Source organism: Mustela nivalis, assembly GCF_964662115.1.
Source record: "Mustela nivalis genome assembly, chromosome: 1".
Classification (NCBI taxonomy): domain Eukaryota; kingdom Metazoa; phylum Chordata; class Mammalia; order Carnivora; family Mustelidae; genus Mustela; species Mustela nivalis.
The window spans coordinates 45,713,012-45,723,002 of NC_139020.1; the positions used below are offsets into that span (position 1 = coordinate 45,713,012).

The window sequence follows — 9,991 nt, forward strand, 5'->3', positions numbered from 1 at the left end:
TGAGTTGACTATAGTCACAACAAAGACCTTAGCCAATCTGGTGAAGAAGTAGGGATTTGGGTTCTCCCATCAAAGTTTCCACGCCTAAGGCAGGGACCTGGAATTTACACTTTCCATGGAACAGTCATTAACAGTATTTAGCAGCAATACATCTTGGCTTGCCCCAATATACCAAGCTAATTATCTATGAACCAACATGGCTGCTGACGTCGACAAGTGAGATGAGGACAAGAGATCAGTGCAATGGTGGAGGATGACACAGAGGTCTGGGTTACCTATTTGGGCAACCTATTGTATTCTCAGGCTCTGTTCATGCCAGATGCTTGCATGTGCCTTTCTCATCTTCTAGTGAATTACTCCTAGGCCTGCTCAATCTTATACTTACTTGTCTGACTTATACTTATCTGTCTGTCCAGCTCATGAAGGCAATTCTGGCCTCTTGGTCATGTGATGTCCCAAGGTTAGAATCTCTTCCTCTAGCAAGGTTCATAGCACAACAGGAAGTTATTTTTTGAATATTTTATAATTCTCTCCTAAAGAGAATAAAGTCTCGCTCTGAAACCAAAAGGGTGTATGTTAGGGTTCTCCTATCCCAGTTTTCCATAAACTCTAATATTGGATATTCTATATCCAGTTTATTTCCATAAACTCCAACTCAGGTATTTCTAATACTATTGGTCTGCTCAGTCAGTGTTAACCTGCTGAAGAAAGCTTTCTGGTTCTGAGACCCACTCAAAGCTTGCATTCTTTTCCCATTTGAGCAGATCTATCTGTGTATAGTAACTTATCAACTTTGTAAGACATTATGAGATGTTTGGAAATAAATTCAAGCAAGTGTTTGAATTGCTGTATCACAGTGCTAAGCTATAATTTAAATAATCCATAAGTCACATTTTTCTGAATAAGATTATTAATTAATAATAGTGTTAGTGGGGAGTAAACAATGTGTTAAATCTATGAATACATAAAACTAAACATTTTAATACCATTTATTTAGTCTAATTCTTTTTGAATTCCTCTTCTCATGTTTTATAGTACATAGTAATTTAGTATATGGGTACATCTATCTAATTTGTACGTAAGAATATATATATTTAGAACATACTACCAGTGATCTTATTAATATGAATGTACACCAAATGGTTTGAAATATTTTCTCTAGTGAAGACATCAGCAGATGAAAGATAGATGAAAACACAAGAAAAGATGAGATAATGTGGGGAAAACTTTAAAATGAAAGAAGAGGGAGGTCAAGGATACAATCGAAAAGAAGCATCATTCTTTCTGGGCAAAGAGGGAAACACGACTGAGTGTCAACACTTAGATGGAACAATCAAGAGGACAAAGGCAGAGAGGGTTACCAAAAGAAGACATAGAAGACTTCATAGTACCAAACACTATATTTGGTTAGGAATATAATTAAATATTCCTTAGAATGATGGCCAAATGTAATATATGCATTTAGTTAAATATTTCAATTAGATTTACACCCTATAAAGTAACTTCACATGTACTATTTCATTTGATCATTGTGACATTGTGAAGGATGTGCTAAAAATATCCCCATTCCACCAGTGAATAAATTCTGACTCTGAAAAAAAAAATAAATAAATAAAATAATTAAATATTCTTCAGGGCTGACATTTAAAGTTGGTTGTGACCTTAGAGAGAGAAGGTTGTAGTGAATTGGCAGGGCAGAGAAAATAAATGGGAAGGATTCAAAGAAGACAATTTCCAAATATTTTCCTATTCTTTTTATATTACCTATTGTGTCTCCTTGTTATCATGTACAAATAAACTTCAGCAACTCTAGTTTATTGTCCTTTTTTAAAAAAATTAGATCTGACTCCTCTTAAAGTTCAGGCTTCTATACATGGTTCCCTCAGTCTACTGCTTTTCCTCGTGTTCTTCTCCAATTCTTATCCTGCTTATCCTGTAAAGTTATCTGAAATTATACTTCCACTGGGAAGCCTTCCTTTCTTCTTCCGGGTCACCATTCATTTCCCTCACTATATTTTTACATAACATGTTAACATTTCTTTTATATTACAGCCTAAATTGCAAACTAGTTCACAATGTAAGTGCCTTTCTTACTGTCCACTAGATGATGACCTTCTTGTCAGGAGTCACATATAAAAATTAAGAACTTATCTCCACCATTTCCACATCCTGTGCACATACTTCTCATAGACTTTTCCAATACCCTTCATGTTGAAAGTACTTGATAAAAGTTACGCAGAACGGAAATGTTAGCAGTTAGTGCAGCAAGATCTAGCTCAGTTTGTTGTCAGTTTCTCAAAAAGATGCATGACATGATTGGTGACTTAATATGCAGTCAAGACTTTTACAGTCAAGACACATATGAGTCACACTTGATACAGTGGTGAATGCATTATAAAAGCAGTTAGGTATCATGTAAATCAAGAAAAGAAAATATCAATTCTGTTTAAGGACCTAGGAACGTTCTCATGAAGGATATCTGATTTGAGCTCAAGGACAAGTAGTTTTGAGATGGAAGGAAAGAGAGAAGGAGATTTAGATGAGGGAAATATAGTAAGTGAATTAGCTGAAGCACAGAAAAGCAATGAAGGGATGCACATGACCAAGTGCCCTGACCTAAGAGGAAGAAAGGAAGGGGATACATAAGATGGCTGACTGCGGAGTATCTGGAATACAAAAAAAAAAAAAAAAAAAAGAATTCGGTTTAAAAACTAATAAGAGACCATTGCAAATTCCTGGGCAGTAGAGTATCGTTTTTTTAATTCATTTAACAAATATGTGTTAAGCACTACAAAGTACCACTATTGAAGGCTTTAGAAATGAAGAAATGATAATTCTCTTTCTCTGACTTATCTCACTTAGCATAATACCCTCTAGCTCCATCCACGTCGTGGCAAATGGCAAGATTTCGGGGGTTTTATGGCTGCATAGTATTCCATATGATCTCTCTGATATGATGAATTGGAGAGAGAAATAGGGGGTTGTGGGGGGAGGGGAGGGGAGAAAATGAGACAAGATGGGACGGGAGATGGAGACTAACCTTAAGAGACTCTTAATCTCAGGAAACAAACTGAGGGTTGCTGGGGGGTGGGGGGTGATAGGGTGAATGGGTTATGACATTGGGGAGAATATGTGCTATGGTGAGTGCTGTGAATTGTGTAAAACTGGTGATTCACAGACCTGTGCCCCTGAAGCAAATAATACATTATATGATAATAAAATAAAAAAAGAAAAAGAAAAGAAAAAGAAATTAAGGAATGAATGTCACAGAGAAATCCCTTCCATGTTATGTCTATAGCAAATGGTGGCAGTGGAAACAAGTGACTGCTTATAGACCTGATCTACGTATGGTATTTTTATTAAATATACAGTATATCTATGTGATTAGTAGAGTGAAGGGGGAAAACAGGGTAAGAGAGATAAAGGAATTGGGGTGAACTGAAAAGAACAGAGGACAACTCAGTAAATCATATGTGGGGCTAAAGGGTAACAGCAACGTTTCCATGAGGGTTTTGCAATACATGGGAAAAAATTCAACTCAGAGTGAAGGTGTTGATGAGCCAGCTAACCCTACTACAACTTTTGGTCTCCTCTCTAAATGGTCATCATCTTTCATAAACCCTATTAATCTCCAGTAACTGTCCAAACTGACCTGAGACTCTCTTTTGCTCCTTTTATGTTTATATGCACAGGATAATGAACAGAATTCTAAAAATGATGTCAGTTACATAAGAATCAGCAAGATAATATCAAATGACTTGTGACTTTAACTAAGATCATTTATTTTAACCTCATTGTCTCACAGGTTATCTTTAATATGTCACAGAGTTAATATGTTTTGAGTACTGAATCTCCCCATAGAAATCCGCTGTCATTGTAGTGAAGTCCCATAAGCATTTGATGGAAAGTTTAATTTTGCATTGTAAGGAACATAATTATTGACACTGAACTATTAGTAGTCTTCCAGATTTACATTCTTTTAATCCTATGCAGCCATCAAAAGAAATGAAATCTTGCCATTTGCGACAACATGGATGGAACTAGAGCGAATCATGCTTAGCGAAATAAGTCAAGCAGAGAAAGACAACTATCATATGATCTCCCTGATATGAGGAAGTGGTGATGCAACATGGAGGCTTAAGTGGGTAATCCCAAATGTTTTTGAGACCAGAATTTATATCCTGAAATTTTACAAGACTTAACACCATTTAAAAAAAAAAAAAAGGCAATGTGATGTTATAAAACTCTTCAACATTCAGGTAAAGAAGTATTCAAATTTATCTTTACCTTTACTATTAGCACCCATAATATTTATTTATCTGAATTAGGTAGCATTTTTTCATTGTTCCCAGATTTCAACTTCTCGCCTTTCTAGGTTTCCCACAACTGAAATTTATAGTAAATTAGCATGAGATTTAAACTGAGTCCATGCTGATCTTTTCTGATTATAAGGTAAATTTTCAAAACATACAGGTAAGAATACAGCTTAATTCTGTTAAATAATCCAGAAAGTACATTGAAAGTTACTTCTAAGATAGCTAAATAATTAAATGGTTTATATTTAATATTTTAAGACAAGAAAATAAAACATTCAACCTGTGCCTTCATTTTGATGTTTCAGTTATGGAAAAATAAACACATTTTGACCATAGAATTCACATAATTAGATTGGTCAATATATCCTAATGGATCACTAAGTAATGATAAAAGATAGTCTTTGAAAGAAAACAAATTTTGTCCTCAAAAATCATATTTTTAACCTTTTTTTGTGTATATTCATTTGACAGAGAGAGAGACAGAGAGTGCAAGGAAGGGGAGAGGTAGTGGGAGAGGAAGAAGCAGACTCACCACTGAGCTGGGAGCCAGACATGGGACTCAATCCCAGGACCTGGATGTCATGACCTGACCCAAAGGCAGATGCTTAATCATCTGAGCCACCCAGGAGCCCCATCTCAAAAATCATATTAAGATTTAAGGTTTTCCCCCTTTGCTAAGTGTTACAAAACTAAAATATACAGGCAAGCAGGCAAGCTTATTTTTTTTAGCTTTTAAAGTACTGTGATATTCTTCAGAAAATCTTATATATAAGTTTCTTAGGAAATAGGAAAATAGTAGACGGGTTAATTTGGATTAGAGAATGATACATAATGTTTTTAATGATAAATTTTGAAGAATTTCCTTCTGTAGGCTATCCTTCAAGATAAGCAGTCTCAATTTTCAGAAACCAAAGCTGCCACTAGGAATCAGTGGTAGTATACTGACAAGTTCACCTATCTCAGGTGTTTGAAGCTAGGGCTGGAATCAATACTTTTTTCTCTATAGTATTAAATAACTCTTACTATAAGTATAGGTCATAGCTTAACGCAATTGTCTACAATAATAAAGAAACTGTATGTGCATATATGAGGGGGAAAAGCCACGTAGATTACACACAAGCAACTCTAGATTGTGTTGGGTATCTAGGATATGCTTGAGAATCCGGGAAGTAAAAATCAATGTGGTCTGGAGAATGTAGTTTAAACTTTCCTAAGTAGCATTATATGTATGCATAAACATTATATGTAATTATTATATGTATGGTTTACATAAAGAAAGAAGGGATTTAGAAATCTGGGCAAAGATCAACAGGAATGATGGCATGGACAGAGCTAACACCAGGGAAAGGGATGAAAAGAGGTGAAAATATATAGATATTTATTTCACTGGATATTCCAAGTAATTTTGTCTGAAGGTGAAGATCCCATTTTTAATCCTTTGTGATCTTCATACAATTCCTAAGATATAAATTTAATATCTGTTGAATGTTATTTTCAAGCATTCACTCCCCTGGGAGAGTATATGAAAGCTTTTTGCTCAGTTAAAAACTGTGTATATATGAAAATGGATTGTAAATTTAAGGATCTTTAATACAAAAACTGGCACTGAAATATTTTCCAACAATGAACCAAATATAGGAATGATCAATTTACACTAATCATGCATGAATTCATAAAGATAAACCTTATCCACTGTAAGCATTCTTCTTGAAATTACAAAAATATTCATGGCAATACTGATTTACAGAGCAGAGGCTATAAAGCTGGCATTTTAGGGGAATGTGTGTGCCTGTATCCAGAGATACTAAGGGAAGTTTAAAGAAGCTCCTCTCTTTGTTGTAAAAGAAAAATTTGGAAGGAAATTTATGCATACTTTAAATTAGAATCTTATACCTCCAGAATTCCTATCTCAACAGAGAAGGTGGACATGACTGAGGATAACTACTCCTTGACCACTGAATTTATCCTCATAGGATTTACAGATCACCCAGAGTTGAAGAGCCTCCTGTTTGTGGTGTTTCTCACTATCTATGTGATCACTATGGTGGGGAATCTGGGCCTGGTGGCATTGATTTTTATGGAGCGTCGTCTTCACACACCAATGTACATCTTCCTGGGCAACCTGGCTCTGATGGATTCCTGTTGTTCCTGTGCCATTACCCCCAAAATGTTAGAGAACTTCTTTTCAAAGGACAGAACGATTTCCCTTTATGAATGCATGGCACAGTTTTATTTTCTCTGCTATGCTGGAACTACAGAATGCTTTCTCCTGGCAGCAATGGCCTATGATCGCTATGTGGCCATATGCAACCCACTGCAGTACCACACCATGATGTCAAAGAAACTCTGCATTCACATGGCTATAGGGATCTTCATAGCTAGTAGTCAGCATTCCATGATCCATGTAGGGCTTTTATTAAGGTTAACTTTCTGCAGGTCTAATCAAATTGATCTCTTTTTTTGTGATATTCTTCCACTCTATAGACTCTCCTGTACTGACCCTTATATCAATGAACTAATGATCTATATTTTTGCAATGCCAATTCAAATCATCACCATTGCCATTGTCTTTGTCTCTTATATCTGCATCATCTCCACCATTTTCAAAATGAAGTCCAAAGAAGGGAGAGGTAAAGCTTTTTCTACCTGCGCATCCCACTTTCTATCTGTTTCAATATTTTACATTTGTCTTCTCATGTATATTCGACCTTTTGAAGAAGGGGATAAAGATCGACCAGTGGCAGTTTTTTATACAATAGTAATTCCTTTATTAAACCCTTTTATTTATAGTCTAAGAAACAAGGAGGTTCTAAGTGCTCTAAAAAAACATATGAAGAATAATATTCTTAAAAAACTTCGTCTTCCATGGAAAATTGATTTTGATTTATAAAAATGTTTTATAAAAAAGGGACAAATAAAAAGAAAACTGTTTTTATATAAAATATTTATCTCTAAATCATTAGACTGTTTTGCTCAAAGATATATGGATATAATTTCAAAATTGTTTGGCAAATCTTACTGCAAATTCCACAATTATCAGAGCAAATCAGGAGAACACTCAATGGTAACTTTCATTACCAACTCTTATTACCATCTCTGAATTGTGTCAGGCTGTTATTCCAAACCTTAATAAACCAACATAGCATCAAATTTAAATGTCTGAATGTGTAGAAAAGTCACCCTGATTTATCTTGTCTAATTAATGGAAGATATTATATCTGGTCCTATCATACTGTTTGAAACATTTAAAATTTCCTAGCAGGGAAATAAAATGATAATTTTCATTTCAAAAACTGACATGGGAGACATATGTCAGTAAGTCTGGGGGGAGAGAGGTTAAAATAATGAAGTCTGATCTAGATAAGAATCCAAGAATGAGCAAAAATGGAATGATAAGGAACACTCATAGTCAAACACACATTTTATAGAATAATTAACAATGAATTATAACAAATTGGCTACAGTAGATTAAGATCTACTTTAACACATAGTATGACTAAGGTTCTTTTTTTTTTAAAAGGGTCAATCATATAATGTATTACGAATATAGAACAGCAACATAAATAGTAAATATTCAATAAGCATTTAAAAATATTTTAATGAAGGTACTGCTGCATTTTTTAATATTTTGAGTAGGAGTAAAATGTATTACTACTTTATGTGTTTATTGGTCATTTTTACTTCTACAAATTATCTGATCATTTTTTCTTTAAGTCTCAATTTTCCTCATTTATTTGTACCACTCATTACAGACAAAGGATATTAAAATGTAACTATTTGTGGCTAATAATTTCTGTGTGTTAAGATTATTTTAATATATGTGTTATTTATAAATGATAAATATAATCTTATATACTCACATTTATTAATTTTTATCTTATGTAATCCCTTACATGCTTTGTTTAGAATTTTTCTTAATCTGACATATACTATTAACCAATATTTTTTTCTTCTAGCTCCTACCCTTTTTCCTCTTCTTCCTCCTCATCGTTCATTTGTTTAATAGTTAAATTTTTTGCACTAGGCTCTTAATTCTTCCTGGAGTTATTTAGTATATAGCATGAATTGAGGATATGACTTTATTTGACTTCTTCTTTCAAAAATAATACACAGATTAAGTTACTCAAATAAATATCCAAGGAAGACTTCTTTAGAAACCTGGCAAAATAATTCTAAAATTTTTCTAGAAAACTAATAACCAACAAACAGACTTGATGTATCATGTATTAAAATATATAATGAACTTCCAATAATTAAAACAATTTGGTTTTAAATCAAGAATCAGTGACTAGATCAATGGAAAATGATTATCCAAAAGTAAACTTTCATGTAAAATAAGAACATCATAAATAGATCAGTAAAGAAAAGTTATTTAATGAATAGTCCTAGGTTAATTGATTAACCATTCATCTTTTCCACTGTGTTAACTGTATAAGTTCCATCTCATTCAGAGATATTATATAAACATAATTAATATTTTATCTTTTTTCATACCTCAAATTCTTATACATAGAACTTTTACTCAACTGGGATTGATGTCATAATGTTGTAAAGTGAGAATTAAAGTTTTATTTTTTCATGGCTAATCAGTACTGCTAAAAGTATTTATTAACTAACTCTTCCTCACTCACTGATTTTTTTTTTTATGCCTCCTTTTTTGTTCCTACACTCACATGCACATATATAAACTAAGTTTATTTCTAGTCTACCTGCGCAAAAAAACAAGAGAGTTCTGGCCCCTATATTGACATTGCAGAAGGGAAGACAGGCTTTTTTTTTTTTTTTTTTTAAGAGTAATTAAACTAAATTGCAATAAGTAGCAGGATTGGGACTCTTCTGCCTCTACCCATAGTTGAAATGATAGGATTGAAAAAGACTCAGCTGTAAGATTCTTTATTCTAGTATTTCTATTATTTTTTAAATGATTTCATCTATTTTTATGGATTTTTAAAAAGATTTATATATGCATGTATGTTATGTATGTTTGTATATATTTATTTATTTGACAGAGAGAGAGAGTGAGCACAGTGGTGGGGGTGGGCAGGACAGGGAGAGGGAAAATCAGCTCCTTGCTGAGCAGGGAGCCTGATGCAGGGCTCTATCCCAGAACCCAGAGATAGTAAGCCAAAGGCAGATGCTTAATCCACTGGCCCACCCAGGTACCTCTATTTTTATGGCTTTAATTTCATTAATATGAAGGTGACCCAAAATGCATATTCCCAGCCCGACATCTTCCTTAATCTCCAAACTTATTCAATTGCTAAGCAGGATTTGAAGTAATTTGAATATTTCAAAGACATCTCAAATTTAACATGATCAAAAGGCCACTCTAATTTGCCTATAAACATGGATATCCCTGGTCTTCTCTATCTTGATGGAGCATCCTCCAACTAGTTGGGCAAAGAAGAAATCTTGCATCTCTCTCTGCTTTCACATGTAACATCTCACACAATCTATCAGTTCTATCTCAGAAATATACCCTGACATGTGTCCACATCCTTCCATTTATAGTAATTCTCACACACTATGCTTCTATCATCTCTCACTGAATAATATTAGTGGCTTCAGCTCTCACTGCTGTTAGTCTTTTTTTTCATTTTAATTTTCATTCAGGAAACAATTAAAAAAATAGTATCACAAAATGCATTCCAAAGACTACAGTCTTCTGCCCACAT

At 33.9% G+C, this 9,991-nt stretch overlaps 1 pseudogene across 1 annotated transcript; it reads left to right on the plus strand.

Annotated features, from left to right (window-relative positions):
• The first annotated feature begins 6,243 nt into the window (after positions 1–6,243).
• LOC309840916 (olfactory receptor 5K4-like) lies at positions 6,244–7,193 on the plus strand (annotated as a pseudogene). The gene has a single exon. The product of its transcript is annotated as an olfactory receptor 5K4-like (transcript).
• Positions 7,194–9,991: the final 2,798 nt, after the last annotated feature.